At 44.0% G+C, this 24,620-nt stretch overlaps 1 non-coding gene across 1 annotated transcript; it reads left to right on the forward strand.

Moving 5' to 3' along the window:
* Positions 1–18,505: 18,505 nt before the first annotated feature.
* Positions 18,506–18,612, forward strand: LOC124236582 (U6 spliceosomal RNA). The gene has a single exon (XR_006887807.1). It is a non-coding gene; the product is annotated as a U6 spliceosomal RNA (small nuclear RNA).
* The last annotated feature ends 6,008 nt before the right edge of the window (positions 18,613–24,620 follow it).

Raw genomic sequence — 24,620 nt, forward strand, 5'->3', positions numbered from 1 at the left:
GCACACTTTCACCACATTTGAACAAACAGAACCGTCTTTAAACAAAGTTAGAGACAGGGCTCCTCACGCCTTGGAAAAGCTGTTTGGTCTTGGTGATTCATCCCGCCCACTGTGAAGTGGGGAGGTTAGAATAAATAGCACCTGCCTGGCTTTGCGGGCTGTTACATTGTTTCTGTTGCCATGGCCTGTGTGTATGTGGGCTTCACTAAAGAGCAGATCTGCAAATCTGAGTCACTGTGTGTGTGTGCTGATAAAACTAATGCAAACCATGTCTTCCTAGCTTGGCAATTAACTAATTAATTGAGAGCTAGGGTAAACAGTTGACTCTAACTCTAACTGCATTAATTACTGCTTATAGAACTCCATGGAAAGCCTATGGGGAAAGGCGCAATCTAAGTGCAGGACGTTATTATTACTGTTGCCATGTAGTTGTCAGAGGGGGCAAGGTGGGCAGGGAGAGGGCAGGAATTTCAGCCCACGGTCCTGGGTTCCTGGCTCTGCCAGCTACTCATTCTGGTGTTTTAAAGGAAGTCACTTCACTTGTAAATCTAATCCAATATGCAAGATTATTAAAATACTTAAGGTTCTTTGAAATAGCCATGGGATAACCAGAAGCTAGAAGTGCGTTACGTCAGCTATGGGGTAATCGCATTCATGGTCTACAGATGAGAATGGTTTTAAACAAATATCACATAAATTAACATTCGGTTGCGGGTTGTCCTTTAAAGTAGTCACTCTGAAAGGCTATGCGGTTATTAAATGCTATGCGGTTATTAAATGCAATGCAATAAATATTTATTGAACACCCACTGTGCTAGGCACTTACAGGAATAAAAAGATGAAAACAAATACTCATTTTCAGGAAAGCTGCAATCCAGCCGTGGAGCTGAGACACGAACACAAACAACTATGTCCTTACCTGCTAGAAAGTGCTGTTATTAAGGTTCAAAAAAAGATACTAAGACTGCCAAGGAAGGTTAGTAACAAGTTTAGCTGGGGCATCAGAGTGGGATTTGGGAAAGAGTTGTCCTTTGATAAAAAAGCTTGGAGGATTGGTAATATTGTTTTGGGGGGGCAAGGTAGGTGGGGTGGAGAGGTGATGGGGGGAGACGTAAAATGCATGAAAGACAGAGGAAACCACAGGTACTAAGACGGCCTTTGGGGACCCCTGGAAGGTTTTTCCTACTTTTCCTTCCTCCCCTCTACCCATCCTATCCAAATTTTCACCACCTTTGAAGTGTTGCCTCAAGTCCCAGCGCTTCCTTTGGTTGAAGACTGTATGTTTATCCAGGGTGCAGACAGCAATAAGGCAAGCAGGTCTTGGAGCCAGAACTGGAAGTACTAATATGTAGGTGGGTTTGGCAGAAGCTACCAGAGTAGGCAGGCAAATGATGAAGCCTGTGTAACTAATTCATCCTCTTGTTTTTTACTTGACAGACACGTATTTAGTGTCTACACTGTCTTTGACATGGTGCTAGCTCTTGGGGAGGATAAATAAAAGGAATAAATGGTCACTATCCTCAAATCCTTATAGATGGGCACAAGCAGGTCGACATGCATAAGCACATGACAGCAGATGGCTGGAGGTGCGATGAGGTAAGAGTGACTGAGTTACAGGAGGGGCATACTGGTGGGAGGTGGGAGGTTCATGGATGTCTGAACAGGCAGGTCCACAGGCTTTAGGGAGATGACAGGAATGGCGTGGCAGGACAGAGTTGAGCTCTGCAGCCCTGTGGTCCTGGCCCATAGCTGTGCATCATGGGAGAAAGGTGTGCGAGACTCCAGCCGGGGCATGTGGTTTTGGAGCCTGATATTCTTAAAATTCATGTTCAACATTCATCAATGACAGAAAGAAACTAATTTTCCCTTAGTAAAACTTTTTATGCAGAAACATGTTAGTTTTCTAATCAACACACTTTGAGTGACCAAAACGGAATCAATAATCTCAAAACAGTTGGCAAGACATTTTCGGCTTTTCTGAAAATCAGTTCTCAGATCTCTTTTGATCTGAGTCCTTCTTGGGTGGTTGGGAGGTGCTTTGAACGACTGAACACGCAGTCACTCCCAACAATAATACTCTGCCACGTGTTATTTGCCTTCAGGGTTTGTAGCCAACCGCTGAACTTTGGCTGATTTGCCCCGTGTTCATCTCAAAACTATTAGCAGTCCTAGCAGCGCGAGAAAGGGCTGTTTTAAAATTTTTCTTCCCTAAGACTCTGTCAAACTGCAGTGAAAAGGAAGCAAATTCCATTTCGCCAGCTAGATAAGAAGCGGCAGATGGAAACTGAGTTAATAAGCACCATCATTTAAATTTATCTCAGTGATAGTCTGTGCCCTGTTCCGATTTGCCCCTAGGGAGCTGCCCAGCAGGTTCATCCTTTAAGCCAGCCCTGTCTAAGAATAATTCCTATTTCTGAAGAAAGCAGAAACAGAGAAGCGAGGGCGGTCTGCCCTTCACCCCTGTGCAAGGGGTGTGAGTGCTGAGTCACTGAAACCTCAGTGCACATCTTCCCCTTGGAGTGGGTTTGACAGGGGAAGTGGAGAAAGCCTGAGCACCCTGGGGTCCCTCAGGGAGTGTAGAAGGGAGAGGATGGAGGGGAGCGGAATCATGCCTGCTGTGCAAGCTGGGGCAGGAAAGCCAGAGTTTTGGCCTCCCTCACACTTTCAGTTGGATGGAGCCCAAAGATAATAAGGATCTTAGGGATGAAGCATTCTTTCTTCTCAGGCAAACACACGAAAAGCTTATACATTCAGATAAATGCTGGGTCTCCCAAAAGAACCACCTTAAGGAGGTCTCCAGATAATCTCAAAATGCTGACCTTTTTCAAAAGATAGTTTGAGGCTCCTCATGTGTTTAATGGAATGGGCATTAAAATCGATGTCGCCTTCTTTTGACCATCCATAGTGAAGTTGGACTCTGACCATAGGTTAATGAATTGCAAAGTAATGTAGGTAGTAAACATGGGCCCGGTGCTTATCTAGCCTGGGACACCTGAGTTACAGCACGAAGGGCTAAGGCACAGTGGTAAGTGCCAGAATGGGCTACAATCAAAGGTTAAAAAATTACCAAGACAGCACAGAAGGAAGTTGGTAACTGATTCTGGCTGGAGTTATCAGAGGAGTTTTTATGAAAGAGTTTCCTTTTGAAAAATGCTTTGAATTCTGGCAATGATTTCTTTTTATTTTTCTTGAGGGACTGGGTTTTGCAAAGCAAAAATGAGTTTCTTGGGCATGTGGGGATGAGAAGAAAATAGTTGAGGAGAAAACAAGAAGGGTTAGTGCGTTTTCTCCTTTTCTGTCAGTGGTGGGAGGTCACTCACCGACAAATAGCGGGTGGCTATTTCCTGATGAAATCACGTGTCGTGATGAAAATCACTTCTGTAGTTCTAAGGACGGGCACCAGTGCCAAGGGCACCTGGGGACTGGAGCCTCAGTGTGCTCAGGAGGCTGCTGTCATAGTGGAGATTAGTTCTGAGCAGAGGCTGCGGCCCCATGGGGCCCAGCCTTCCTCCCCCGGGGCCTTCTTTCCTTCTTCCTCATCCTCACTTCCCAGCTCTCCCCTTTGGGAACTTATCTCGGGTCTAAGCTTGGAGGTCAGTGGCTGGACTGAGGAGAGAAGCTTCTCTTTCTCCTGTCGGAGCAAGTCACAGATTGCTTTTGGTCCTTCCCCTCTCGGCCCAAACACAGCTGTGAGGGTCCCTCATTACCCGTGGGTCTCATGCAAGCAGCAGCACCAGCTGCCTAGTTGACCATTCTCCATAGGGCACTTCAGAGATCAACTAGTCGAGTGGGTCTTGGCCTTGGTGGACTGCCTAGAAACTAAGTCTGGGGAATATCCAGCCTTGCGCAAACTGCCTTCACAAGGAAGAACATAGAAAACTCATCTTTCTCTGCTTCTTTGAAGCTAAGGTATAGGGGTGAGAGCCAGGCTTCACCGATCAGATCCACTGGTGTGAGACTTTATTTGGATATTAGAGAAAGGATGCACAGTGGATCCATTCTGTTAGTGCATCAGAGGCACAGCCATCCAGCTTTGGAAGGTGGGATTATTGTAAGGTCGTGACGCTTGCGCAGCAGTATCAGTGGATAACACTGTGATTTCCTCCGGTGCTCAGTGGGGCAGGGGTAGCCGTGAGTTCTCATGAAGCCTGTCCTGTGACATCATTTTGGCCATCGCTCCTTGGAAATTTAGCCCAAGTCTGGTTCTCGGACCCTCTCAGCAGTTTTGTGAAGTGCTCCAAATCCTTTTATTAAACTCCTTTTCTGCTTCATTAGTGTGAGTTAGAATCTGTTACCTGCAACCAAGAACCCTGTCTTATGCGCATATATGGATGCAGAATTCATGTACAATCTCAATCTGAGAAACAAAAACTTGGCAATGACCAAAATTTTATAAATCAATTTAATTCATTACTGAAGTTTCTCCTCAAATGTTAATGGAAATTTCCTTCATTTTACTCAGGAAAACATCTAAGAGTCTCTCCCCTCACTTATTAACCCCATTCTGCCAGGAAAAAGCTCGGGAAAAGCGTCCTATATAATTTTACAGAGACCATGAACCCAAGTTAAAAAGATCTTATCTAAGGCAGCCAAGGCCCACGGAGGTCAGTGGATTGCCCAAAGTTATGGTAAGTTGGTCGCAGACTGGACTGAAACCTGGGGAGTCAGATGGTCAGTCTGGAACACCTTCTCCCATGCCACATTGCTCTGTGGAAGCCCCAGGTGGCCAAGGTGTCTTGGAATTCTCCAGGAAATCATGGATAAGACCAATATGTACTCAGCTTCCAGGAACAAGTAAGGCTGAAAACACACAATTTCATGTGCCATCTAAAGAATTCTACAGACTGTAGTTTGGTGAATACAGTGAGTGACAATACTGAGTGTTGTGCACGGAGTAACGAGGTGAACTTTGCTCTGGGGGAGTCCTTAATATAACCTGAAAGTACTTGCAGAAGAAAAGTCCCCAAAAGTCCCAACAGAATCACCTTCAGGAGTCTCCAGCACCTGCTCCACCCCTTACGATCCCACATTTTAGGCCCTCATTGCCTCTCATGTTCCTCTCACTGTCAAAATCTCCCCCATGTGTCTGTCACCCTCTGGTTTTCCCCACCCATTGTACACACAGCTGCCAGAATAATCTTCCTAAAGTCAGACCATGTCATCGCCTGGCTAAATGTCCTCTAGCCCACAAAAAGACACTTACGGTTTTGAAGCCCCGTCGTATACTTGTCCCAAGCTAGATGACCAGACATTTCTGCCCCTCCCCCCTTCTACATTCCATGAAATTGCTAAAATAAAGTGCTAATCTTCAGAGTTAACCTTCTGAACGCACAACTGTTTTCCAAAGAAGGATGTAATTTCCGGGTGTTTATTTCATACATATAGAAAATATTCAGGGGCCGCCCCCCTGGCCGAATGGTTAAGTTCCCGCACTCTGCTTTGGAAGCCCGGGTTTCTCTGGTTTGGAACCCCGGGCGTGGACGTGGCACTGCTCATCAGGCCACGTTGAGGCGGTGTCCCACATGCCACAACTAGAAGGACCCACAACTAAAAATATACAACTATGTGCTGGGGGGATTTCGGGAGAAAAAAGCAGGAAAAAAAAGAAGATTGGCAACAGTTGTTAGCTCAGGTGCAAATCTTTAAAAAAAAAAAAAGAAAATATTCAGAAAGAAGGATAAGCTCCATGTTTCTCTCCATGTAATGTTCCAACTGCCTAAAACAGGACCAGACACACAGGAGATGTTTAATAAATACCTATTGTAGAATGAAAGGATAGGCAAGGCTGATGGTGAAAAAGGATTATTGAAGAGCTGTGGCAACTGAAGCCTGTATGAAATTATACAGGTACAGTATCCAGTCATATATGCACATGCCTGGTTGGCCTTGCCTCAAAGTAATAAAACTTTACTTAGGAAGCTTTAATAGTTTCTTTTTTTTTAAAAGGCCCAGAGAAGCTAGAAGGCAGTATACTCATTTATCCATTCATCCCCTCATTCATTCATTAAATTTATTCAGCATTGGCTATAGAAATGGTATTAAACTTTATGGGTCTCCATTTGAAGAAATAGGGTTAAGCATTATACTAGGCGCAGAGAAAGCCACTCAAAAATCTTTAAAATAACTGGTAGAAGTAGATTCTGGGACATATATAACTCGTTAGACTACAGACCAATTTCAGAGGCGTCAATGAAAGGAATTTAAGACCTCGGAGTTAATGTTATACCCCAGATGTTCAATGAGAATCAACCAACCAATCAGATATGGCCAAATCAATAATATTCATATTTTTGAAAGTTTTTAACCTAAAGTTCTATCCTTCTTGCTGTTAAGGGAACTTCATGTAAAAATTTATTGGTTCACTTATTCATTAAAGAATATTTATCAAATATCTGTCATGGGTTGACATCTAAAGAAAAAGATGACTAAGACACAGGCCTTGTCCTCAAGGGGCTCCCTGTCTGGCAGGGGATGGCATATGAACAGATCTTCATCAGACAGTGTGAAAAACAGTGAGGGAGGCGGAGTACTCCAAGAATCAGAGCTGGGAAAAAATTTGCTTCTACTGATTATAAGACTTGCTTCCAATTGGGAAAACTGGATAACCACATGCAAAAGAATGAAATCGGACCCTTATCTTACACCGTACACAAATATCAACTCAAAATGGATCAAAGACTTAAACACAAGACCTGAAACTGAAACTCCTAGAGGAAAACAGGGGAAGAGCTTCATGACATGGGTCTTGATAATGATTGCATGGATATGACACCAAAAGCACAGACAACAAAAAACAAAAATAAATAAGTGGAACTACATCAAACTAAAAAGCTTCTGCACAGCCAAGGAAACCACCAACAGAGTGAAAAGGCAACCTATGAAGTGGGAGAAAATATTTGCAAACTATATATCTGATAAGGGGTTAGTATCCAAAATATATAAGGAACTCCTACAGCTCAGTAGTAAAAATCTAATAAGCTGTTTGAAAAACGGGTGTAGGACTTGAATAGACATTTCTCCAAAGAAGACATACAAATTGCCAACAGGTGTATGAAAAAAAAAATGCTCAACGTCACTAATCGTTAGGGAAATGAAACTCAAAACCACGATGAGATATCACCTCACACCTGTCAGGATGGCTATTATCAACAAAATAATAGACAGTAAGTGCTTGTGAGGATGTGAAGAAATTGGAACCATCGTACCCTGTTGGGAATGCAAAGTGGTGCAGCCGCTATGGAAAACAGTTGTTGAAGTTCCTCAAAATATTAAAAACAGAACTACCAAATGATCCAGCAATGTCACTTCTGGATATTTATCCAACAGAATTGAAACCAGGATCTCAAAGAGAGGTTAGCACTCCCGTGTTCATTGCAGCTCTAGTCACAATAGCCAAGATGTAGAAACAACCTAAGTGTCCATTGACAGATGAATGGATACAGGAAATGTCATAAATAAATACAATGGACTAAGACTCAGCCTTAAAAAAGAAGGAAATTCTGCAATATATGACAACATAGATGAACCTTGAGAACATGATGCAAGTGAAATAAGCCACTCTCAGAAAGACAAATATTACACGATTCCACTTATATGAGGTATATAAATAGTCAAACCCATAGAGTCAAAGAGTGGAGTGGTGATTGCCAGGGGCTGGGAGGAGGGGAAAATGAGGAGTTACTAATCGATGGGTATAAAGTTTTAGTTAAGCCAGATGAATAAACTCTAGAGATCTGTGAAACCTTGTACCTATAGTCAACAATAATGTATTGTACACTTAAAAGTTTGCTAGCAAGGTAGATCTCATGTTGTGTTCTTACCACAATAAAATTTTTAAAAGTTAATTAATTTGTCTTTTTTTAAAGCTCCTCTTTCCTATTTTCATCCTGGCTTCCAGGAAATTAAGAGTTAAGCCTATGCTCAGTTGTCTCCTCTTTGTTCTAAATTTCTGGGATTCCCATTCTCCCTACTCCATTACTCACAGCTTATCCACACGTGTCATTTAAATGGTTTTGTTGTACTTGTGGTTTTAGGATTTTGGGAAGTAGGCAGGGCATAAAGAGAAAATGAATGAATGCCTCCCAGAAGCATAATAGCGATGAAGACATTAGAGTCCAGGCTCTGTTTATTAAACTCGTGGCTTTGCTAGGAACACTCTTGCAGGAACCTGAATTGCTCAGGACTGTAAAAATCCATAGCTGTGTTTGGAGACTTCTAGTGGTGTTTGCTTCATGAAACTGGGGATGGAGTTGGGCAGGAGGAAAACGCTGGGGCCATCTTTATTGCACCACTGCAATTGAGGGAAAGTGTGGAGAGGAGCACGGAGGAACCACCTCACCTTCCTCGGAAACTTCCTTGACTGTCTTCTACGCAGCTGGACCAAAGCACTCTCCCATGTCGGCCCCCCAGCACCTGTAAGCATTTTGAGGGCCAGGACCACACCTCTCATACTTGTAATCCTAGCAGCTAACACAGTCCCTGACTCAGAGGAGGCACATAGAGTAAATGCACTGACGTGACGCATTTCTTTGGCCCTGAGTCACCGAAAGAATAGTGATGGTGTTAATTAAAATAGGGAAGCTAAGAGGAAGAGCATGTTGGGGGGCAATGACGAATTTAGCTTATAAAGTGTTGAGCATGAGGTGCAGGCCATCCAGGTGGAGATGTCCACCAGCACTTAGATATTCCCTATGACTTCTATGTGCTGCAGTGTTCTCATCTATAAAATGGGGAAGATAAACCTTTCTCATGGGGTTATCGAGAAAGCCAGAGAAGACAGTGTAAGTACAGTGATTGTCACTGTGCAGGTTTCATTGCAAGCACTACTCAGCATGAGCTCAAAGAAATCACTCCAGGGCTGGATCTGATCCCGCCTCCGTTATGTTTCCTACTCGCTCAGACGGTCTTGCTAAGTGTCCCACAGTGTCCCTAGCTTTGGCCACTTCTGCCCATGCCACTCCTCTTTCCCTTACTCATACCCTCTTCTCCAAGTTCAGAAAACTACTCCCCGTCTCTCCACTTCCCTCAGACCCAGTGCTGCCAGATGAGCTTCCGAGAGCACCTCTGAGACCTCCTCCTCTCCGCTGGCACTCAGCATCTTCAGCAGCTCCCACTGCCCACTATAGTACGTCAAATAGACATGGTGCTCTAGGCCTAGCTTCATCTATTTTTCCAACCTGATATAATAATGCCCATGATTCTTATTCCAACCCAAACTAAACACGTTACTAGACTCTGCCGGGAGCAGCTGCAGTGCAGTAGAAGACAACCTGTTCACTCACACGTAACTTGTTCATTCATTGATTCATGGTGTTTGAACCTGTCCTGAGCTCTGGAGCCTCACAGCTTCGGCTATTTTCCAGCTGATGACTCTGTGTAGGTTACTTAGCCTCTCTGACCTCAGTTTTCTTATCTCTGAAGATGAGGGAAGCAATATCCTGAAAGAGTATGCTGATCTTAACATAAATAAACTAAGTGAAAGGGTCTTGCATGTAGAAGGGGCTCAGTAAATAAATCCTCTTTCATTTCCTAAGTAGCTTGCCCTGCCTGTGTCTCAGGCCTGCTGGGAACCCACAAGTCTTTCTTTCTCCTCCATCCTGCATATAAGGGGAGGACAGGGTCACATCCAAACTGCTGAGATGACATGAAGCTCCTGTCACAGGCTCAGTGTTGCTCCAGGGGGCTGGCGTTTCCTCCTGAGAGAGTGACGAAGCCCTGCCTTGGCAGCCGCCTCCCCAAGGAGCACAAGCGGAGATTGGAAGGTCTGAAGCGGATGGCTTAGTCCAGTCCCCTCAATTTGAAAAAGGAAAAAGCTGGGTGGTAAAACATCTGGTTGATCCCGGGCACAGAGCGAACAACTACCATCCTTCCCGTATTCAAACCCAGCCCTGATCTGCATCATCAGATACCTTTCTCATTGTAAAGGATTTGCTCCCTTCCCAAAGTATACAGATGTAAGCTTTTCCAAAACAATGTTCTATTTATCTTTGTGTTCCTACCACCCAGAACAGTGCCTGGCACACAGTCAGTGCTTGCTAAATGAGTGGTGCGTGAATGAATGGAGGAATTGGTCACACCCACTCCAGTGGACCAGGCCCTCCGTGAGATTTCCAGGGCCCTCTGAGCAATTCCCTGTTGTGCTGTAACAGAAGGCCTCCATCAGTTCCGTGAACTGAATCGACCGATGAACACGAAGGCAATGGCTTCTCATTGACCTCCCTACGAGGTCATCAGAGCACAGCTGAAGCCCTCCAGTGGGAACGCCAGACCACTCTTCCCCCAAATCAGACACTATTCTGATGAATGCCTGGTAGACATCCATAAGGAAGAACTCACCCTACTTGGAAAATGGCTCTTGACATGAAACGTTCAAGAAGGGAAAGCTCTGTCTTGGCAGAGACGTGACTCTAATTGCGGGGGACAACTGGTCATTGTCGGCTGTCTTTTTCAAAACTCCACAGTGGCAGCCAGATGTCCCAGCCAAATTCTGTTTCTGGCCTTCTTTTATTAAAAACCTGGGAGAAACCAAGTGTCCAGGTGGCCTAGTTGCAAGATGTTTAATGACTATGTCTCTTGGTTGAGACATGACTGAAACACATTTCCAAATAGGATACAAGCCCTCAGGAAAAGCTGACCCCAGAGATCCAGAACACTTCTCTTGGCTGGCATGCGGAGTGCTGACTCTGGGGGCCCATGTTCTCCTCTAATCTGGGCTTCCTTCCTTAGGAAGCCTGATGTAGCCGTTTGATAACCTTTCCCTGGGAGCGTCATCAGAACCTGGGCTTGCTCCTGATATGCCATCACCCCTGAAACACACACTCAGTAAAAGTCATCTGAACTAATTCCGAATAAAGAGGAAACTGCCGTCCTGGTGTCCCAGGCTTCCCTGGCAGCCACCTGTCCCTGAGTCAGTGCTGACTGAGAATGCAGTGCTGGTGAGAAGCTGCGTTCTGATGACCGTCCTTGTCACTCCCACGCTCCTTTCAGGGCTGTGACTCAGCTCTGCAGGAGCAACAGTGGCGCAGAGGCAGCATCAGCTAAACTCTGATTACCACCACCTTCCTCCGCCTCTGAGCCCATGTCCAGAGCCCTGTGCCATAGCACCGATGCCCTGGGTGCTGTAGGGGAGAGAGCAGGGGTCTTGCACCTGGCAGTGCTCATGTGCCATATTTTGAGGGACACCATGAAAGTCTCTCATCCCTGTCAGATCTCTCCTACCCAGAAGGCATATGCCTAAATTCCTTTATAATAATTCATTCTTTGAATACTTTCCTGCTCTCTTTCCAGACTAAACGCCAATAGGTTATCCTCTGAAGTGACTAGTATTTCAGGGTGAACCCATTGTTCACATCTTTTCTACCTGGACAGAAAAGATCTGGGGCAATCTGGGGTGGTTCTTCAAGTCCTCTCACACACAAGGGGGAGGCTTCTTAATTTCCCTCAGGACCAGCCCTTCTCACCCTTACATACGGCGTTCACTTTTCTCAAACGACTCAGAATCCATGTGTGAGGGTCATTCACTGCATAATAAAGGCAGCTTCTTCTGGGGAAGGCTCATTTGCGAGAAGGCATTCGATGTTGCTTGGCTCATAGTTGGAGAGGTCTGATCTCTGAGGAGGTCATTCCCTCAGTGGAGACCCGGTTCTGGTCTGTAATTTTGCTGTTTTCTCTTAGATGCACATCCAGTGTTTTTCCAGAACAGAGGAGGATGGAGCCCAGTATGTTACTCTACGATCCCCGAATGCACGGCTGTTTCCAGGCTTGTGGCATTTTCTCACCTCTGTGTCTTTGCTCTTTATGCCTTTGTCCTGTCACTTCCCCAGTGATACCTTTAAGGTGCCTTGGAGAGAGGGAGAAATGCAGCCGGTTCTTTTAAGTTGACACCAAACCAGGATCCCCAAACTATCCATCGCAATTACTCCAGGCCACCTTCCCTCCTTATCTCTGGGCTTCCCCCTCTGCTTGTCTCCTGTGTCTCGTTGGTCCTGAGCAGTTCGTAATTTGGGATTCAGTTCCATGCCTTCAAGTTTCTTGCTTCCTCACCTGCTCTTATTTCCATTCAGATGCCTGGGAATTGGCACGGAAGCCCCTTGCCGCTCAGACTGGTGTTGTCAGTCATCAGTGATGTCCTGTTACTAGCCCCCGGGGAACACTCATTTTCTGACTTACCTGGCCCTTCTCCGGAGCTGGTAAACCAATGCTCTCTTCTTTCACATTTTAAAATTCTACCGAACTTTCAAAGATAAAATCAGCTTCCGTGTGTGAATGAAACTCTCTCTTCTCCACAGCAGTAATTTATGTTTCTGTTGCTTTGTTTACCCGCGCCTAAATAGTCTAAGTGGCTCCGGATAACTTACTTCTAGATTTGGATCTCCTTGAGAGCAAACTTTCATTTGCTTTTTCCCCCTCCAGCCACCTTTACTGCACATGGGATCTAGAAGCTGCCTAGTAAAATAATCATTGACTTAGAGCAGAGCAATCCCCCGAGAGGGAAATTGAGAAACCCCCTCTGACTTTCTCGCTTTTAACAGGTTTCTAACTTTTTGTGATGTAGCTAGCTATAAGTGAGAAAACTCTGCTTTCAGTGGGATGAGAATCAGAAGTACTAAGCTCAAAATCCCAGCTCTTAATACTCGAGTTGTTTTTATATGTCTTATATATCTTCCATGCAGAAATCATGCTGGCTTTATATTCCATTAGCTCCAGCAAGGAGTGGTTAATTTTGCTAGAATTAGTGATGGGGTTTTGTCTCCAAAAGAGTTGAAGGTGGAAGATTCTAGAATGCTGGAAAATTTATTATTATTTTAAATAGCTGGCCATGCCTTAACCATCAGTAGACTCATTAATGACTTTTGTGTAATATTTTACAAGCTGCCTGCTGTGAAAATTATTGTCAGAGAAAAGACTATATTGTCAAATAAGTTTAGGAAATGCTAAATACTGACTCCTCATCCTTGAAAAATCACAATGAATGAATATTCAATGTGTATGTTAAGTTTATGTAAAAGACTGAAAATTCCTGAGGAAAAAGAAACTGAGTTTATTTTGTTTCATCTGGTATTTTTCCAAGCTCGGTTAGCCCAGATAATGGATTATCAACTCAGGGAACTAGTACATATGTTGGGAAATGTTGCCCTCATGAATACCCTCTCGGAAGTTTATAGAACTCCACACCCACTCTTCAGTAGGCAAGGTGTGTTTATTACTACAATATAAGATAATAGCTCCTGACAGATAAGCCTCCGAAGAGCAGACGAAGCGATTGGCTCATATTCGGGCTTTTTCTCAACTTCAAAAGGCCCAAGCCGTGATCAGCAGCACTTACTCAGTCTCCTTCCAATTTACACATTCTAAACACAATCTGGCATTCAGGTAAAGGGATGTTAAAAAAGAAAACAAAACGTTTTTTCCATAGAAATCTGCCTTTATAAATGTCTTCAGTTTTCTGGCTCCGGATAAATCAGAAATATCCTGAGAATAACTGTCTTTTGAGTATTTTGAGTTTTGTACCCCAGTCTCCAAGAAAATATCCTGAGATTTGACTCCCAAGTTGACAGAGATTCAAGTTGGTTTAATTCCACCTATTGAGTCCTAATTCCTATATGGGAAAAGAGAATTTGGAGAATTGTGGTATTCTGAATAACATCTGGGGAGCAGAAAGAGAAAGAAGAGACAGGATTTAACTCTGCCATCGAGGAATCGATGGAGTAGACCTCGCAGGAGGGAATCATGTGTTTTGGTCACGTCTACTCAGGGTAGACTGGGTGGGACTGGTGAGTGGCACAGGTCCCGCCTCTACTCTGCAGCAAAATGGCGAAGTAGGAAGAGCTGATCTGCAGCACGCTCTTTCTTCTAACTTAAAATTCCTCCCATGATATCACCCCTGTCCAATTGCCTTGATCCTCTGTCATGTCTCTTCCTCCTTTCTTAATCAAAACCAACTTTCTGGAAAAGTTCTTTCCAACCTAGGTATCAGTGGTTGATGAAGTTGAGAATGTTATCCTCCCCAGGAGTCTTTGAATGTGAATAAATATAAAACGTCTCCTGAAATGCTCAGGCCTAGCTCCATCTCAGCTTTTACAAAGAGAAGCCAGCCATCTTCAGATGACCTGCCTCTCATTGCAATAATAACTTTTAATAAGAATTACCATATGTTACTCTCTTTCTATTTGGCAGGCACAATATTGAGTGTTTTTTGTTATTTAATTCCTCCAACAACTTGTGAGCTTGAGTAGTTGCTCCATGTCATAAATGAGGAAAAAAGTCTGGTTCATTCCCAACTGATGGATGGCAGAGCTGGAATTTGAACTGAGGTTCTGTGAAACTCCAAAGTGTGTGCTTTTGACAATTCTGCATACTTTCTGCCAGGAGCCCAGCCTGGCCGGGTATCAGTGGTTCTCACTCAGCAGCTGGAGCAGATGGGAATGAATGCAGGATGGCACTGAACTCCCTCAGCCGTCCACGTAGGTGAGCTTTCCAGCCTCTCTTCTTCCAAGGTCCTCTAAACACACAGCATCCCTGTCGAAACTTGGGCTAGGGTCTCTGGAATCTGGGGCAAGGGATCACAGCTTTGCACTCCACTCTGAAATCCATCATTCCTGTTCTCCTTTCCCAGGATGGTATCCTTGCTTCTGAGTGCCCGTTTCCTGACGCTTTATATCAGCCCTTCTCGTCTCATAAGAACCACCCCTCACATTCACCCCTTGGCGAAGAGGAGGTAATAGGAAAATACATTTTTATTAGAGGTTGTCTCAGTATTTCCTCAAATCACATTATACACGTGTATATGTATGAATACATACATATATATATACAATTAAATGTATGCATATATATACATATAAATCTCTACATTTATGAATACATACATGCGCACACACGTATAATATATATGCCACCTAATGGTTGATGAATGGAACTGTCCTTGCTATTCTATTACCCTAAACAGTGTTCAAGCGACACATCTGGAGAATGAGGAAATGTTGACTGACATTAACATTATGATGTTCACATTATTCTGTTTTATCAGCGATGTCCAACAGACTTCTGAATAGTTAAATAACTGGGTGAAAACTATTACTGTCCCACTGCAGTCATTATGAATAAGTTGCTTCAGCCACATTAGCACTCAACAAATTTAGCCTCCGGTAAATACTTCTAGAACACCCACAAATGACAGACACCATGTCGGGCGCTGGGGATGAAAAGTTGAAAAGACGTAGTTCTTAACCTCAGAGAGCTTGTCTTCATTAGAAGACAGTGGAGCAAAGCATCCCAATGTAAATAAGAACATCGCTACCATGGTCTCATGGGGGCAATAAGGGCAGTGGCAGCAAAGACTATTCATTGCCTTAAGAGTTGAAATTGGTTTTTTATTTTTGTCTCTTTTTAATTTGTAAATGTTTGGTGTCCCAAACTAGATTTGAAGCCCTTGAAGAGAAAAAAGTCAGTCTTTTGTTCTCTCATGCCCTATGTTAGCATTTAGCGTCGTCATCTGCCTCCAGCCAAGCTTTAGGTCCTAAGGCAGGCTACTTCTGTGTTGCATAAGGAACAATGTTGAAATGCCTCCCAGAGATGCTCTGAGGACAAGCTAACAGAAATGAGGCCAAAGTGTTTTGTCAGAAAAAGTTTAAGAGCACTGCAGAAACACTTCGCCACAACCTAATAATCGGAAAAATGTAGGAGAGGCAGAGGCTTCTAGAGCATCTTTCCGATTGCAGTGGCACTCTTTGGTCTGAGAAAATATGAAAGTCCACCATGAGACATTGGCCATATCAACCAGAGACCAGGGAGCATGAGGTGAACACTGGGGAAAGCAGATGCAGAAGGATGCCCTGGCCCTCGCTGGAGGAGGGTCTGGTTCTCCCTGTAGGAACTGAGAACTGATCATCAGGGCACCAGGATGCCTGGGCAGAGCGCTCACAGCAACATTAGGTGGAGAGGAGAGCACTTTGCCTGGCTGGCAATCACCTGGTTCCCCAAAGGCAAACATGGACTCAAAGATATGACCATTCAAAGTGGTTTGGCATGCGTGGCCAATTCCACTTGGCAGTCAGCTTCCCCAAATTAAGGTTCCACTTCTGCTAGTCGACACACAAGCCGACAGCATGTTGGTACAGCCCCTTGGTTGAAGGTGCCTGCACTGGGTGAGATTGTTGATAGTGTTGAAAAAAGGGAGATGATGTCACTAGTATGAAGCAGAGCACAACTCTGAACCTCAAAAGCCTGTTTCGACACCTGCTTTTTTAAAAATTGTTTTCACAAATATCTTAATAAGTATATAAGTCATACTCCATAAAAAACAGATCCCTATAAATCACATTTGTGAGAGGATATACATTTAACCTCACGGATTCTATGGATTCTTTGCCTTGGAATTCTTTAAATTATAAAAAAAGGATTCTGTCATTTCCTATGACTCAAAACTGCTGTCCTTTCGCCGATTGCCCATCCTTCGTATTTTCCACACTATGTGGTAATTTCTTATTTGCCTGTCTGTATCTTCCACAGGACTGAATTTCTTGAGGGCAGGAGATCTCTCTTCTTCTGTTCTCTGCTCCCAGTTCGGCACTCACAAGTGGGTTCTCAAGTTTTGATTGAGTGAATGAATGAATAAACAGATGCTGTGTTCAATACGATACAGGTAGGGTCTAGGGCTTGTAATAAGGTTCCCAGCTAAGCCAAGACTGCTTTGGGTCTTAATCATTTTCACAACTTTCGTAAGTTGTGCTCATTGTCACTGAATTTCTGGTGCCACCATCAGAAATGCTCAATATGCTCAATCAGGGCGAGGAGGGTGGGGGAGGCATCCTGCCCTCTATTTGCAGGCTTAGGCTGTGAGCTTTCTGAGGGCACGCGTCGAGTCTTAGCCATCCTTGTAGCTCCATCCCGCATCCTAACACACTGTGACGCAGAGTAGGCTCCAAACAGACTTCTCTGCACTCAAAGGAGCTGGGGCTCAGGTTCCAGGGCTACTAAGCGGCAAGCCTAGGACTCGGACTCAGGATTTTGAATTCCATGTGATTTTCTTTACATTATGCTGCTCTGCCTCGTGACATCTCTCTAGGGCAGGCAGAAATGTGTCCCCCAGGGTTCATGAGCGCTGTGGACCTCCTGAAGTTCAACACACACTTTTTTGTGTGTGCATTTTCTAGAAACAGCCTCTTTGGTTTTCTCCTTCTCTCTTTTCTGAATGGATGGAATCCTGATGACATCCCCATATTCACATCTTCACCTTCGGAAGGTGTCTAGCTTGTCGTTTCAAATTAGAAAGAGAATTGACTTATAATAGAGGAATAATAAATTAATATAGGAATGTGTTTCCTCTAACTTGAAAAAAATAAAGCAGATCGCTTTTCAGCCCCTTAAATATCTCTGTCAAGTGAGAATGACGTGGGAATATCATGAAGACCATCATGACACAAATGCTTCCAGAGACTAATGCCCACTAATAACTATATTACCTTGGAGGATCACAATGTCAAAATACTCAGCTCAAAGGGCTCATTACATCACCAAATCTGAGCTGGAAAAAAACCCAAAACTACTAGGGGTGTTAGAATTATGCCCAACAGGATTTTTTCAGAATTTTTTCAATTCTTCATGGTGGTGGTTAGGGGAGGAGTTTGGTGAGATGGGAGGAGGGGAAGAAAGCCCTCAGTGATGTAGTGTTTTTCGTATTTGTTACCTAGAACCTGTGTTAGTCAGAATAGGGTTGATTGTGCTGCTGTAATGAATAATCCCCAAATCTCAGGGGTTTAAAGCCATAAAAGTTTATTTTTCTTTATACTATATGTTCACCACTGACTGGTAGGAGCCTCTGCTATTCATAATTACTAGGAGATCCAGGCTGATGGCAGCTCCATCATTTCATGACACCACTAGCTTCACACGAAGTTTCAGAGTTGACTAGGGCAAGGTCATTTCTGCCCGTATTCCATTAGCTGCAGCAAGTCGCACGGCCAGATCCAGCTTCCAGGGAGGTGGGGACGTGCACCCAGAAGTGAGCCCTGGGTGGTATTTAATTCCCAAATCCTGTCTTAGGCATCCTTTTCTGTCCTGAGCTAAGTTTAAAATAGTTGTGTGGCATAGAAAGAAACAAAAACAAGTGTTTCTGCACAGCATCTGTATAACCATTGTTTATCTGATCTGGAATCGAATAACCATATTTACAATAGAGACATAAAATGCCTCTCCAAAGGACTGGGGGCTAAGATGTGTGGAAAGAATATGCTTGTTTGGGAAGAATTTATTAACATGGTGCCTCCAATTAGTCAGGAGTATACTCTATGAGAAAGCATACTGGTGACAGCTCACCTTGAGTGGTTGAGTGAAAATTTAAATATTCAAACTATTGTTGTCTCAGCAAAACGTGTGTTCACAGAATTCACAGTGCAGAGTTTCTGAAGAAGTTTTTTGTGAAGGAATTATATTAGGTTTAAACTGTGGTGACTCTGTTAGATTGGTCACTTTCAGACCACCAGTGACCCCCTAAAAGCATCATGGCGCTGTGCTTGCTTGGGCAGCTGGTGATAATTAAAAATGACATGAAGAAAATTAGCATGCTCCCTACACAAGGGTGACACGCAAACTCGTGAAGTGTTCCATATTTTGGGGGAAAGATGAAAAAAGTTCTGTGGATGGATGGTGCTGATGGTTACACGACAGTGTGAAGGAACTTGATGCCATTAAACTGTACGCTTAATGGTTAAAATGGTAAATGTTATGTTATGTATATTTTTGTTGCTATCAGTGCCTTGGAGTCTATTCTGACTCCTAGCGACACTGTGTACAGCAGAGTGAAACGTGCCTGGTCTTTTTGTGCCATCCTCTCACCTTCCTGCGCTACATCAGACAATGCTTTGCTACGGTTCATAGGGTTTTTGTGGGCAATTTTTTCAGAAGTGGGTGGCCAGGTCCTTCTTCCTAGTCTGTCAGAGTCCAGAAGCTCTGCTGAAACCTGTCCACCACGGGTGACCCTGCTGGTATTTGAAATCCTGGTGGCATAACTTTCAGCATCACAGCAACATGCAGCTGTCACCAAGTGACAACTGACAGATGGGTGGTGTGGTTCCCTGACCCGGAAACAAACGTGAGCTGTGCTGGTGAGAGTGCGGAATCTTAACTCTAGACCACGAGGCTGGCTATGTATATTTTACAAGAATAAAAATATTATGTTGAACTGTTGAATAATATTTTGGATCTATTCAGTTAAATAAAATATATTATTAGCATTAAAAAAAGTCAGAGTGCTGGTTAAACACAGCCGGGGCAGACATTTGCTGTTGCAGTCACAATTGCACAATACAAGGCAAATGATAACTGGTCAATGATTATAACACTTTATTTAGAGTACCTAATGCACGCCACATACAGGTCTAATAATTGCAGATGTCTAGTAACTCACTTTTGCCTTGCAAGTACACTGATAGAGTTATTATTCTCTCTATTTTACAGACAAAGAAACAGAGCCGGAAAGAAGTTGACTGGTCCAAGGTCACATGACTGATAAAGGACAGGGCCAGAATCAGACCCAGGCAGGTTGGCTCCAAAGCTCTTTGTTGTTGCTCAGTACCAGAAGGTGAAGTCCAGGCGTCCAGGCGTGCCCATCAGTGGGAGCTGTGGGATTCACTCTTCACACCTGCAGATGGAGTTGGGAAACAGGAAGCAAGGACAAGGGTCACAAGCAGTGCAGCCACCACGACTAGGGAGTGAGTCTATCCAGTGCACAAGAGTCATTGGAATGGTCAGTTTGTTGGCGCTCACTTGACCTTCAGTGGACAGTGGTGAAAGCGAATGCTTTTGTGAGCAGCCCAAGTCTGACTGGGGCCAGAGAACTCACAGCCGCCTGCACTCCCTCAGTCCCTGAGTCCGCAGTTCACAGCCAGCCCAGCAGGTGAGTGGCCACCATCTGATGAATCTCACTCTTTCTGGGACAGTCTCTACCTCCCCACGGACAGACACGACCCACACATTCCTTCATTTCATTGTCGTGGAATTCCTGAGAAGCCAGTGACTATGACACAGCTCTGCAGGTGTAAATATGAGGTCACAAACGTTAACACCGGAAGCCATAGAAGGCATTTAAATACAAATGGCTGTTTCTTTTCACAGCACAAACATTCTTCTTTTCATTATTATAGCTTCTAATTTAAAAGTGTTCAAGGAATTCCTGGAGGCTGCAGACTATAAAGAGGAGCTAGGCTGGGTTTATTTTCCTGTGGAAACTGTCTGTCTGCCCAGCTGGCCTGCAAGTCCTGTGAGGGCTGAGGCAGCAGCTTTCCTGTCGATTTTCATTGACGGTTCCTTCAGTCTCCGGGCCTGCTCCGCCTAGAATGTTCCCCAGCTAAAACACTCTCTCACCACCACACTCAGATCCTTGCCTTTTCCGAGATGCCTCCCTAACCACTGAATCCACATTTGTTCTTCTACCCCCACCCTCCATCCTTCTCTTTATCATTTCTGCTCTTTTTCTGACATTCATTTTAATTGTGTATTTGTTCTGTTACTTGCCTTCTCTTCCCACTAGAATGTCAGCCCCGTGAGGGCAGGAGTTTTTGTCTGTTTTATTCACTGCTGTAACCCAAGTGCCTGGAACACGGACTGTCGAATGAATGATTATATGAATTGTCTAGCACAGTGCTTGGCCCCAAACCCTATGTGTACTTAGATATTTCCATTCTTGATTTTTCCACCGAGCTGCAAGCATAAAGTAGATTCAACTGCCAAACTGATAGCCTCACCTAGTTATCTAAAGAACAATGACCAAACAACATGGCCCTAGAAACACTGACACTGAGCCTTCTCCTCCACAGTGCTGACTCAGTCTTTCCCGCCTCAGTTAAAGGTACCATCACCTACCCAGATGCTTAACGAAAATCTAGGCATTAATTCCTTTCCCTCTGCTACACTTACATTCAATCCATCAGCACAACCTGTTGGCTTTATGTCCAAGAGGAATCCTTGCTGTGTTGGCTTCTCTCTATCTATGTCTGCCTTTTTAATCCAAGCCAAACTACTAAAATTTCTTACCCAGTTTATACTACCTAACTACTCTCTCTGCACTCATATCCTCCTATAATCTCTACCCTTTAAAGCAGCATGATCTTTTAAAAATGCAGATTCAATTATGTCACTTCCAGGCAAAAAAAAATCCTCCCATGGCTTAGTCTACCACAGCATGCAGACTAAGATTCAGGCTCCTTACCATGGCCTCCAAGGTCCCACCCTGTGGGCCCTGCCTCTAACCTCGCCTGCTATCGCACACCCTGTGGCACACCCTACACTCCGCCCACACGTTTCTAGAGCAGTCCAAGCTCATTCCTGCCTGAGGAACCCTGCTGTTGCTTTTCCCTCTCCCTCCAGGTCTTCACAAAGCTGACTTCCTTCCCACAACATCTCATTGAGAATGCTACCTCCTCAGTGGGACCCTCCCTGATCTACCCCGACTTGTAAATCACGTCACCCCCACTCCAGTCACTCTCTCTCATATCGTCTTATTCTGCATTTCTTTATTTCATAGAATTTATCACAATTTAAAATTATCATGTAAATTTATTTATTGGCTTGTTTATTTTCTGTCTCCCCCATCCCCCCCATCCCACCTTAGGTAACATGTAAATTGTTTCCATGCAAGCATGAGCTTTGTCTGTATAGTTTATTATAGTTTACCACTGTATCCATAGAGCTTAAAACAATGCCAGGCTCATAATAGGTGATCAGGAATAGGAATATGCAACCAATAGGTGACAGAGGGAACAGGAGTTCATGAGAGAGAAACCCAGTAGCTGGGAACCCAGGGTACCAGGCAGAACACCTTCACTTGATAAGACTGAATTAGATGGTAGGAGAACCCATCATCAAGGACCTGGGGTTTAGACAGGTGCCCAGTCCTGTACCAGGCTGGAGCTTCACAGACCTAGAGCCCAGACAAGGAAACCAGACATTGAGGGAGTAGGGTACGAAAGAAGAGGCAAGACTAGCCAGAAATCTAACTGACTAATTGCCAGGGAAGCCCCACCACAGGAATCTGTATATACTTCCTGACCTAAGCCCATGGCTACAGATTGGATGAAAGGTAGGGACCAAGTAAAGTTGGCCACCAGAGTGAGAAGAATGAAGAAGTGGGCATTCCAGGGTAGCGCTTCACGCTTCCAAAAGCCAGGGTAACACTGAGGACTTCTTGGCCTGGCTTTGTGGTTCTCATTTTCTTCTCCTGAATTGAAAGATATCCTGTTCCTAGCCTATTAGGCCATTTGGGCTCAGATAAGTTAACAACCCCATGTCTCCCATTGCCATCTATATCTTGGTGTGACACATGGAAGAGTCAACATGTACTAAAATAGCCCCATTAGTAAATGGCTTGTTGTTTAAGGGGCCAAATGAAATCAGAACTAAATAGTATCATCTGTCTACTTATCACGAGTGTAACTGTATAATCTCATACGAGGAGCAAGCAGAGAGAGAGAAAGAAACACCATTTTAAAGAAGTCTTGTTTGATCTGCCCATGGTGACCAACAGTTTCCCGGGTGTAAACATTCATGTTGCTGGGTTCCAGTCTCCAAAAATAGTCAGCAGGCAGAAGGCCTTGTCTGTTTAATAACAGTCCTAGATCTGTCAGTTCTACTGCCAACCCTAATTTTTAAATTCTTTTCTATAACGATTGCACAATTGTACTCATTTTCTGAGGACTGTGGGCTGGCTAATGGCTGCTAATGGCTCAGCTGCTCAGTGAGTCAGCATTGCTGCAGGAATGGAGCAGGATTCTTCCTCCCTGAATCTGCTGGAGGAAAATGGTGGCTTTCTTTGTAAGTTTGTCCCTTCTGGCCCATACTGAGAACTCACGACCTAATGCATCATGTAAAACATCCTCTCTTCAAAGAACCCACTCCCGCCTTTTGCAACAATATGGATGGAGCTTAAGGGCATTATGCTGAGTGAAGTAAGTCAGAGTAAGCCAAATACTATATGATATCACTCATACATGGATTGTAAAAAAGCCAAAGTCAGAGAAATAGAGAGTAGAACGGTGGTTGCCAGGGCCTTGGAACGTGGAGGAAATGGGGACATGTTGGTCAAAGGCTACAAACTTCCAGTTATAAAATTAATAAGTTCTTGGGATGTAAGGTCCAGCCTGGTGACTATAATTAACAATACTGTATTATATACTCAGAGGTTGCTAAGAGTAGATCTTAAACATTATCCACCCACACAAAAAATGATAATTATTTAAGGGGATGGAGGTGTTAACTAACATTATTGTGGTAATCATTTTGCAACACATATGTGTATCAAATCATCACATCGTACACCTTAACTTACATATGTTATATATCAATAATATTTCAATTAAGCTGGGAGGAAAAAAAACAAAGAACCCACTCTGCTTTGTTAACTATTATGTAATTAAGAGGAATAGTCAACGTTTTTGGTGGTCTTTTTTTTCTTCTTCTTTTTCCTCACTTCAGAATGTTCACGCTTGGATTTTTGCTGGTGAATTTGAAAGTCTCATCTTTCTTCTTGTGTAAGATGTGATGTTGTTTATTGTATTCCATGAGCAAGAGGCAGAGAAGATGGCTGGGCTTTGGTGAATCATGGTTGGGGGTTACCCACAGTTGCACAATAACAGGCCCTAGCAAAGAGCCAGACACTTAGGAACAACCAAACGATCAGCTAGCATTGGTGGAACCCTCACCATGTAATGGGCACTTGGCAATGCAGATACATTCCTCTCAAAGAAAATTCAATATTGTATACACAACTGTAAATTGGCAGAAAAAATAAAAGGTTAATTACAAGGGTTTTCCTATCACTAACAAGATGCTTCACATACTAGAAGAGTCCCTTTAAATTACGTCAAACGTCATCTACAGTGTCATGCATTTCTCAGGATCTATCAGGAATATGAGGTGAAGACAGAAGCACTGGGGCCGAGGGTACGAGGCAGGGATCAAGGTCTGCTTCCAGAATCGAAGGACAGGAAGGAGGACGAGAAGTTGCAGATCCACTCAATCTTGGGTGCGAAGGCATAAGCAGCACAGACCCAGAGTTGAACAAACCATGTACAGAATCAAAGGTGAGCACCCACTGGTCAAGTCAGAGGTTCTAACACGGGCTACCTTGGAACCAGCAAGGGCTTCTTGCTCCTTCCTCTTTCTATAAGGAGCTGCCCAATATTCTGAAAACAGGCCACATATTCTCCAGGGACAAGTGCGTGTCTCCAGATTTTCTACCTTCGTGGATACACTCCAGACCTAGTTGTATTAATACTTTTTTGTTAAGGAGAGCTTTAAAACATAGAACCCTATCTCTGGTTCTGGGACAGTAGTCTCACCTTTTACCCCCAATGAGATAACATAATGGGTGCTGTTACTTGGGTGACAACCTCTCACGAGGGTACATGCTCCCAGTCATCCCAGAGCTAACCATAACCCCATCCCTTTTTCTTCCATAGAAATACTGCAACAAGTGATTTATAATGAAATAAGCGTATTTGCAAACTTTAATTCTTTCACAATAGTAACTAATTACTTGTACAACATTCCAATGCGTTACAACACTGATACTGAGAACTGCTCTCCGGGGAAAAACAAGTGACACTCAGAGATGTTCTGTGACTTGC

The sequence above is a fragment of the Equus quagga genome, chromosome 2, assembly GCF_021613505.1.
Source record: "Equus quagga isolate Etosha38 chromosome 2, UCLA_HA_Equagga_1.0, whole genome shotgun sequence".
NCBI classification, from domain to species: Eukaryota; Metazoa; Chordata; class Mammalia; order Perissodactyla; family Equidae; genus Equus; species Equus quagga.